This window comes from Cupressus sempervirens, chromosome 4, assembly GCF_028749045.1.
Source record: "Cupressus sempervirens isolate cs-2001-9-10 chromosome 4, ASM2874904v1, whole genome shotgun sequence".
Lineage (NCBI taxonomy): Eukaryota > Viridiplantae > Streptophyta > Pinopsida > Cupressales > Cupressaceae > Cupressus > Cupressus sempervirens.
In genome coordinates this window covers 688,362,254-688,372,486 of record NC_143121.1, presented here as the reverse complement: position 1 = coordinate 688,372,486, position 10,233 = coordinate 688,362,254, and positions in this window count along the sequence as shown.

Sequence of the window (10,233 nt, the reverse complement as noted above, 5' to 3'; positions counted from 1 at the left end):
CTTTATGCGAGTAGTTGCAAAATCTCCCAATTTCACATCTAATTCTAGCAATGCCTCATCGATCTTAAATGCCTATCTAATATCCTCATCAGTGGAAGCTTCTTCAAAAGTCTTTCAAAAAATTTCAAAAAATTCTTTCATAGTCATTAATTTATCCCTTGAATCATCTTCAAAAATGTCCAGTCAAGCATCACTGTAATGTCTCTTTGCTTCCAAAATCTGCTCTTGGGCTTGTTCCTTAAGCTTATGAATATCTGCATGTAATGTTTCCATTACTTTATTACCATCTGCAAGCTTCTCTATTCAGTCATCTATCTTATCTAACTCATCTACTATATATACATCCATCAACATCCAATACCTCTGACCCTTTATTGATTGTAATGCTTGCAAGTCCTTACCCCAAGTATGTACTTCATCCATTAACCACAAATATTGGTTGAATATAGCAACCAAGTTATCTACATTATTCTGCATGTGATGTAGTAGTTTAAGATTTTCTTGTATAATTTGCACACCTTTCTCTTTAAAAGTTTCCTGCCATTGTTGATAAGCCTTCAAAAATGGATCTAATTGTACATTCTCCTTGTCCCTTTTATCAAGTGCCAAATTTAGAGTTTCCTCAGGATTTCTAGGATCCAATAGACTAACTACTTCATTCAAATAACCTTTCAAGAGTTCATTGTGCTTTTGGAGCTTTAACACTTCAACTCATCCTGTTATAAGTGCCTAAACACTTCTTTGATTCCCATAGTGACCATCAATTTGTATGTATCCATAGTGGGTTTTCCCAGCAAGATCTCTTTGATTTGATAATATTTTGGGGTCAAATCCTCAATATCTACATGTAAAGGAGGGATAGCAACATGGGCAAAAAAGTCCTAGTTTTGATCACTCATAACAAAGGCCAATGTTCGTGCATCACCTACAGGTGGTTCAGGTTTTTTGAGAGTTTCAATTAATTCTCTCATTTCTTCTTCCTCAATATAATATAGCTACCTTTTTTGTCTCACTATCACCTCTTCTCTCAACCATCTTAGAGTATCTTCCACCATAGATTTATCCTTAGATGAAGGAGGAGCTTGTACCACTAGGCCTTTTCCCTTATGACTCCTCTTTGGAGTCTTCTCCTTTTGTGAGAGATCACATCAGGCATCTCTATGTCTATTGAGTCCACAGTCCTCACCTTTGTATCTTGGAAAGTTTGTTGAGGTTCCTCATATATTTGTCCCTCTTTTGATACTTCATCGATGGGTATTTGTTGTGGCTCTTCTTCCAATTTAGCTTGTACCTAATCTTCATTACCTAGAGGGAGAGGAATAATTGAACCTTTATCCAAGCTAGATAAACCTTGACATGGTGATGGTGGGGCACTTAAAGGTCCTTGTGGATAAGGTGGAAATTGACTCCAATCCTCTTGAGGAGGTTGATTTGTTGGTGTATCCCTTATCTTGTCACTTACCAATTCAGTGCCTATAGGCATGAAATCAAAATCTAGCATCTTAAAAACATTAGCCCCTTGGTCCTCTTGCTAATTAATCCATTGTTGTAACTCATCCTCCAAAGTCATAACCTGAGTAGGTTGTGTAGGAATGGATGGTGGTGTTATATTGGAGCTTCTTCTCCATTCTACCTCTATAGCCCTAGCAAGATGAGTCCTTTCACTCAAGGGAAACTTATCCTCTTCATCTTCTTCATCCTCTTCTTCTTCCTCTGGAATAACTTTTGGAACTAATGAAAAGGAATAACCTTTCTTATCAGCTTTTGTCTCCTTGTCCTTTTAATTGTATTTTTCATCTTTCTTTTCTTGGGAGTTGATGGAGATGCTTCTTCCTCTTGTGCAGGTAGAGACACTTCATGTGCTTCTACTTTACTTCCTTTCCCTTGTTCTAGTGGTGGCCCTAGCAGATTATCCTGAGTCTAGGTGGCCTCTACATTTTTTGCCCCTTGATGCTTCAATACTTGAGTTGCCTCTTCTTAAGACTCATTTTTTTGAGTAGAAGCTCTTTTTCTTTTGTTCTTACCCTTCTATGTAGTGAAGTATCCAACTTCTCTATCAAGATGATGCACCATTTCTGGCCTTACTAGAGACTGAGTTGTGAATATTGGAATTGCCACCTTTGCTCCTTTGCCTTTCACTAGGTGAGCTACAACTTGGAAAACTATCATTTGTGGAATCAAATATAGCTTGAGTGGTCTCTTAATCCACTCCTTGGTTAACTAGATAACATGCTTTGCCCTATGATTAATATATGTGTTTTCTTTTCTATGAATCTTTGCATTCATAATAGGCCGATCATATACCTTATCTCAGTTATACAAGGGATCTAAGAAATCTTCAATATCTTTTTGTACAACCTTTATTGGGACCTCCATTTTCAAAGCACTACCTACCAAATAAAGAGTCATCCTACAAAAATCCCTTATTCAAATTTCGTTGTCATCCACTGCATTGATCTAATGATCCTCTATGGCATCTTCATGTTGGAAATGTTTTCCCGCCAAGTACTAAACTCTACCAATGTTATCAAAATAGGGACAAGGAGAGTTATAATCCTCTAAGAGATATTGATCCTTCTGACTCAAAATATATGATATCTTACTTCTATTTAACATTAAATAGACCTATAGTGATGGGCTATACCCAGGTCTTCTTATCTTGCTTCCTTACTCTCTCATATGCAAATGAGAGTTGTTGTGAAATCTCTAGCAATATGAGTCTGTCACGTGGATACCTAGGGAGCTTCTTTGGATTCATAGTCATGCCTGCTACCCTTAAATAGGTGAGTGTCTTGAATTGGATGTAATAGGTGCCTAATTCTGTAATCTTTACCATTGCCTCTTCTAACATCCTTTTTGCATAATCTCCCTCAATGAACTAGATGATTGCAAAAAATGAAGGAATCATTCACTATACTATATTCCTTGCTATGATCTGAAATATTTTTCCTCACAACTTGGGGATATACTACGTAAGGTCATGCATTAGCATCTTACAAGTTGCACTTTTTGAACGACCCCAGATAATTCTTTGCCCTTGTAGCTAATAGGTACACCAAATAAGATGTCATATAGAACCTTTGGTTGTTTTTGACCACCAATACTTTTTCATCTAAATTCTCATTGAGAATTGAGGCCTATTTAATTGGCATCTTTTTCATTATGATGGTTTCAATGAAGTGTACCATCCATATATTCAAGTGACCTACTGTTGGTAATCCCATGATTCTACTCAAGAGCACTATAGAATGTCCAATATCATCTTGTACATAACCTCTTGTCATATGTACTTTGCCTTCTTTTTCTCCAAAAGGAGTCTTATCAATGAGATACAAGGATTGGATAATTTATGATGCTTCATCTTCATGCTCTCTATACCACCTTTCTACTTGATGATATGTTAATCTTATATACTAATCTTCCCTTGGAAGATGGAATAATTTCTCAATGTTCTTAGGCCTTAGATCCAAGATGATCTCTCTAGTTATGCTTTTCATAACTCTCTCCTATGAAACACAGTTTTCTACCAATGCCATAATCAACTCACAAGACTGTATTGAAATTGGGTGTGACACTATATTTACTAACCCCGATCTCATGAGTGCAAATACCATTGGAAACCTCTTGGTTGGTTTGTTTCATAGGACTAAGAATGCATTCCAATCAATATGGCCTAGCTCAGTGTCTAGGATCTCTGAATATGCATCCTAGAAGCGTGACTTTGTGGGAACACCTTGAAATTTGAAGAGAACTAGTTTTGGAGCCATCTTTGCAATGAGGGAGGACAAGGAGGAAGCCATTTTATTTTTCCAAAATAGACATCCATTAGTCTAGAAGGTTGAAAAAATTAATTAAAAACAAACCCTAGTTATGACAAAAACAAACCCAAAAACCCTAAATCTCAAAAACTGTTCATAAAACACCTAAAACCTATTTTAAGCTCTGATGGAGAAAAATTTGGTACACCTTGTGTATGTTGAAGGTGTGCTAGGTGTGCTATTACTAAGAAGAAAAACCTCAAACCAAGGGTACACACCTAGCACACCTTGTGGGGTGTGCTAGGTGTGCACCCTTATAGTGCAAAACTTATGTTAGGTGTACAAAAAAAGGTGCACACATAGTCCACCTTGTGGGGTGTGCTATATGTGCACCCTTACTCTACATCATGGGGATGTTTTACCTTTGTAAAGGTGTGTATGTACATACCTTAGATATGTGCACACATGTGCACCTTTACCTTTAGTGAAGTTAGCTTAGATTTAGTTTAAAGTTTGTTTGTTAAGTGTTTTATTAAGTTTGTGGAAAGAAAAGGTGTGTCCCTTGCACACCTTTCAAGGTGCACACCTTTTTTTGGTTACTTTAATGTGTTTATGTGTTGTGTGTGTAGGTTTGCAAGGATGAAGCACACCTCACAATGTGTGGAGGTGTGCTCACCAAAGACTTTGAAGACAAAATAAGATAGAAGGAGGGAAGGGGTCCCAAGTTTTTATAGGCCTTGGAATTTCAAAGGGAAGTGATCCCACTAGTAGACTTAGTGCACTAGCATACCTTGAAGGGTGCACTAGGTGTGCTAAGTGCACTAGTGTGCCCTTTTACATAAAATTTGACCCTTTTTCCCTCAAAATCTCTAGTTCCCAGGAAAATGGGGTTTTCAGTAGAGAACTAGACTAGGAAAAAACACCAAATAAAACCCTAAAAATACTTAGACCCTAGACTAGGAATCTTGAAAGCTTAGAAATATACTAGGGGGTCCCCATTTCTAGGAGAAATGGGGCATGCATTGTGAAATCACAACATGTATGTATGTATGTACATACCTATATCTACATCTATATCTATATATACACAAAATAGGAAAAATGTGCAAAGTTAATGGGCATTATATTTCCCCTACATACATACATTACACACACACACAGGCACACACACATGCACACACACACACACACATGCACACACACATGCACACATGCACACGCACATGCACATGCGCACACGCACACACACACACACACATTTCCCATTAACTTTGCATTATTTGTGTACAAGATCTTGAGGTAAGTCACTTAGCACATGTTGAATGAGTTTCATTATTTTATTATTTGGTTTATGGAATATTTATGTAGCTAGATCAATTTTTCTATTGTGCTAAGATGTAATAAGCACCTTAAAAAAGATCTCTTTGTATATATACATATACACATACATGTATATGTATGTATGTATGTATGTATGTATGTATATACACATATATATGCATACATGTAGGAGTTCTTTTAGAATAACTAAGAGGAGGGGGGGCGGGGTGAATCAGTTATTCAAGGTCTAGATGTGCAAATAAAACTTCTCACAATTCAATGAACCCATAAAACATTTCCAACCATGTATGCATTCATTGTGAGTGTTGGGACTAAAAATTGCATGGTCAATTTTGAGTACCATTGAGAAAATCAAGCCCCATGAGCGCTTTTAATGCATATGTACCTGGCTGCACTTTTGAGCCCCATTAGGTGTTTAATGTTTCTAACACCTTTCATTCAGTGTGTCTACTTGTTTCATGAAGTTAAATTGCCATTTCAAATCATTTCGTGAAGTCCCATTTTGAGCTAGCGACAAATCTGCATTTTCACGTGTCAAATAGTGACAAGAGGCTGTGTTTGTCATTGAATATCTCATGCCCATGAATGTTATATGACTCACCAATTTGGGAGTATCTAGTGTCCATACTTGAGAAACTATGTTTCAGAATTAAAGTCATTTCAAATCCATCTGACTAGGTTTTGAACCCCTCAAAGTTGGTAGTTTACTATTTTCATGCATTTGCACATTGCTCATAATTCTGGGAAGCCCTATTTGACGTGTTATAACTTTGACCCAGTTGACCAAAATGTTGAGATTCCTTTTGCATTGTATTGTGGATGTCAGAGACTTGTTATGTTTCAAGTTTTAGCTCATGATGAATCTATTTGATTAGTTTTCAAATGTGATTCCAAATGGGATTTCTATATTTTTACTAGTGTCAACATTTGTAGATTTGTTGGAACCCCTATTCATGACGTTATAACTCTTGATCCATGATTGGTAAGATTGAATAGATTGTACCACTATGTTGTTCTCTGAAAATTCTTTAAGTATGCCAATTTTCAAGCCTTGACGAATCCATATGCACAATTTTCTAGGTCAATTCCATTTGCAAAAATTGCTTTTCTGACATTGTTTCTAGTCAGCGATTCCAAGTAGCCTACTTTGACCACTTTCCATTTGCGCCTAATTATTCATCATGAGCCTAAAATGTAGATCCATAATTTCCTCATGACAGAGAACCAATGTCCTAGTTTTGGTTTCCCCAAGTGTCAGTTTGCCTAGTTTTCAAAGCCAAATCCAAACCTAATTTATGGTTTTCTGACATGTTTTCTTGCAAGCAATTCTGAGAAGGCAACTTTGATGGTGAATATCTTTTGATTAGGAATTCTTCATGAGATACGATCTGACAGGGTGAAAGTATGCAGAATAGAGAATCAATGTGCCTATTTTTAGAGCCAGGTCAGAGGTTTGGATAAGTTTTTAAAGCAAGTCAATAGACCTCCTAGCACAAAATTGGCAAGTTGCAAGAAAGTGATAAAATGAGTTTTAAATGATCAGTCAGGGATAAAATTTGATTTAAATCAATTTGAGATGATTGGTAGATTAGTTTGAGATGTTCAGTTGTTTATAAATGAGTTTTTTTTTAGCCGAACCCACTTGGGCCCTAACTAATTGAATCAGATTGAATAGAAGGGTTCAGAGTATGGTCACCATAGTTGATTATCAAGAAGGATCAAATAACACATGTATTTGCATCAAGCCTTCTCCACATATATTACAAGAATGGGAACCATTATGAAGTGAGCAAAGATCTAATTATAAGAGATAAGCAAAAACCCACATTAGTTGAAGAAGAAGATGAATTCGTAGAAAAAGTATGCAATCTACTCAATCAGAATGAGTGGAATTCTCTTGTCACCAATGCAAACATTATAAAAAGCTCCACTTAGATTTAATATATAGGTTACTGCTCAAGCACTAGGTATGAGATATGCTATTAATTCGTCAATATTTTGTTTGGTTTGAAAAACAAGTGGGCATGGGTATTGTAAGCATAATCCAAGGAAAAATCATGGTAAGAAAATACTAGAATAGTGGCATGTCAGAAAAGGTAAGCCGAAAACCACAGTTAATAAATGAGTGTGCAATTCTCATGATTATCATGCTTCTTAGCATAAAGTTGTGATTACAATTCTTATGGATGGTCCCGTGATTCCCATTAGTTTTCAATGCCTTTTTAAAACCATGATAGAGATGAAGTGAAAATAATTCACAAACAAGCTAATACTAGCAGACTACAAGAAGTCAACTTAAAAGGCAAAGAGAACCCACGCGTATAGGAGGAGCCATTATAAAGAAGCTTGAACACCCATGGCTAAGTCCAAAGAAAAGAGGAACACATTAGAAGAGAGCCATGCTATTGAAAAGAGATGCCACCAACGATTATAGGGGATCTTCAAACAAAACAAGTCTAAGTCGTGGCAAGAAAAAGAAAAAGCTAGCTCAGTCAGAGGAAGCAACGTCCATGCAGTCAACACATGCCATAGATCACAAGGGCACTAAGCCTTTTGAAGCAAGGCATTAGATGAAGTTGAATCCTCAAATGAAGCAGCCAACAACACATCAAAAGCCACAGTGTGTTTTAAAAGGATATCACTGCCCAATGAAAATGAACCCCAAGTAGAGGGCAATTTAAAAATGAAGCCTACAATTAGGAAAGAGAGCCTCACACTTTGAAACTAGCCAATACACCTCAGTCAAAGGCAAAAAATCCACTCATGCCATATAAGAAAAACTCTGTGACAATGAAAGCCCACGCAAAGTCGCAGGCAAATAAGAGAGATTCCACAGTTTTAAGCAGGGATCTGGCATAATAAAGATAAAGCCATAGTAGGGCAAAAGGAGCGCATGGCTAAGGGAAAATGTAGTCCAAGTCATTTCAGGCAGAACCCACATATTAAGGGAAGAATGGAATTTTTTTTAAAAAAGAGGAACTCGACGCATGTATAAGAAGCCACTAGTAGATGTAAAAAGGTTAAGGCACCAAAGCATTGGAGAGATGCATTTAAATCCATAGGCAAAGACATCCACGACAGTCAAAGTAAAGAAGACATCATACATTTCATTAAATCCATGCAAATATGGAGAACAAACATTAAAAATGAGCAGAAATCCGCAAATAAGGAGGAGGTTCAATATAAAAAATAGAGTATCCAGCACATAAAAGATGCTTTCTCAAAAGGTAAAACATAGTCAAAGGGAAAATATTGAAAAAGAAATAATCCCACATGCCCTACAAGAGGGGATTTTAATAGTTTAAATACAAATCCTTACACTAACATTGTGTCTCAAAGAAAGAAGGCTTTTGGAAACTGTGTGCAGTGCAAGGGCCCCATTGATGATGTTAGCCAGAGGGAGTAATGCATAATTTTGAACAAATCCACATGTGCGATGACATGGTGCCAAAAATGAAGATTGCACAAGATTTTGACACGTGTCAAGAATGAAAATGGGTGCAAGCCCACAAAATGAAGGTGCCTGAGAGATAAAAATGTGGGAATGTGGAAAATTGACATGTGGCACAGGTCCCAGCTGGCGATGAGGTGGTCCTAATGGAACAGTTCGAGATGGATGCACAGGATGCTGCCACATGTCCATATCAAACGGTGTGCACATCCCCACAAGACAAAGATGTGCACCAGTTAAATATTGCGAGAAAGCGGGTGTGTGACATGTAGCATCAAACCTATCTAATGATGAGATGGTGACAAGGTTGGCCAATCAAAGGCTGTCACATGGCATAAAGGGCTCGATCAAACTTGGGTTGACCCCAAATTTGAAGGGGGTGGGTAAAAAGAATGATTTTAAAATATCATTTTAAAATTGTTTTCTCAAAAAGGGGTTTTCACATCAGATTTTTTAATTTCAAGAGGGCTTTTAATCTAAAGTTCAAACTTTAGATTTTATTTTTTTTCAAAATTTAAATATTCAAAGTTGTAGACTTGAATCTTCTACTAGAGGGGTGATTTTCATATGGAGATTTAAGGGGTTTTTGGTAGGCAAAATATGCAATGTTATATATTGCCGGAACTGAGAGAAACTAAATTTTTCGATACTGGAGTTGGTTTTTGCACAGGAAGTAGTCAGTTTAGGCTATTCAAGGTTTTCTCCTTGATTCCTAAATTGCTACTGTATTCAGACATTGAAGCTCAAAACTGATTTCTGGTAAGGTAATGACCTAAATATGAGTAAAAGACTGTGAAAATGCAGTTGGGATCAAATTTGATCACTTTTGAGTCAATTAGATGGGCATTTCACTAGCATTTCATAAGGTTTTCAGATATTTTGGTCGTAGAATGGTTTTCATCATTGAGAAGAGACATTTACAAGTTTGTTACAAAGTAATGATGAAAACAAAATCAGATCAAAATGGTAGAAAGATGAAAGAGGTTTTCAGTTGCAGGAGATGGAATTCCAAGTGGACACATGTTAAGCATAGATTAGATCTAGGAATTCATCTTCTTCCTATATCTTTCTTTCTTTCATCATTGGAAGGGTTCTAGTTTTTCACTATGAGACCATTGTTGGTTGGAAATCTTCAATCCTTCTATGAGACCACTTTTTTGGATCCAGATCTGTGATTCCACCTTCATTCTTCAACATAATTCTCTTGTATGAACAATAGTAGGAATATAAACACAGATAGTTCAGATCTATTAAGTTTTTCTGTGTTTTCATTTCATGCATATGAATGTATTGTTTCAAGGAAATAAATACAAAGAATAGCAAATGATTAAGTTTCATTTTAAGTCTTCTCTCCTTTCTCAATGAGCTTCAATGTTTTATGATCTTTGAACAAAGAGCTTAGGTCATAGTTGCAGTCCCTTAAGGCTGTATGTTGTTTCATTGTTGCTTGTAACTCAAGGGGTTATGTAAATGCTTCAGAGAAGTCAGAAAGATTGCAAGTTTATTGAGGGGGATATCATGTAAGAATGAGATTTAGATTGAATATGGATGTCTATTTACAAGGTGAATGGATAGATCGTATATCTGAATATATGAATAAGTATTAGATATCCATATGTGTGTGATTGATTCATGGATTTTCCCAATAGATAAGGCACTGATCAGCTACAGGATCATTAGTTC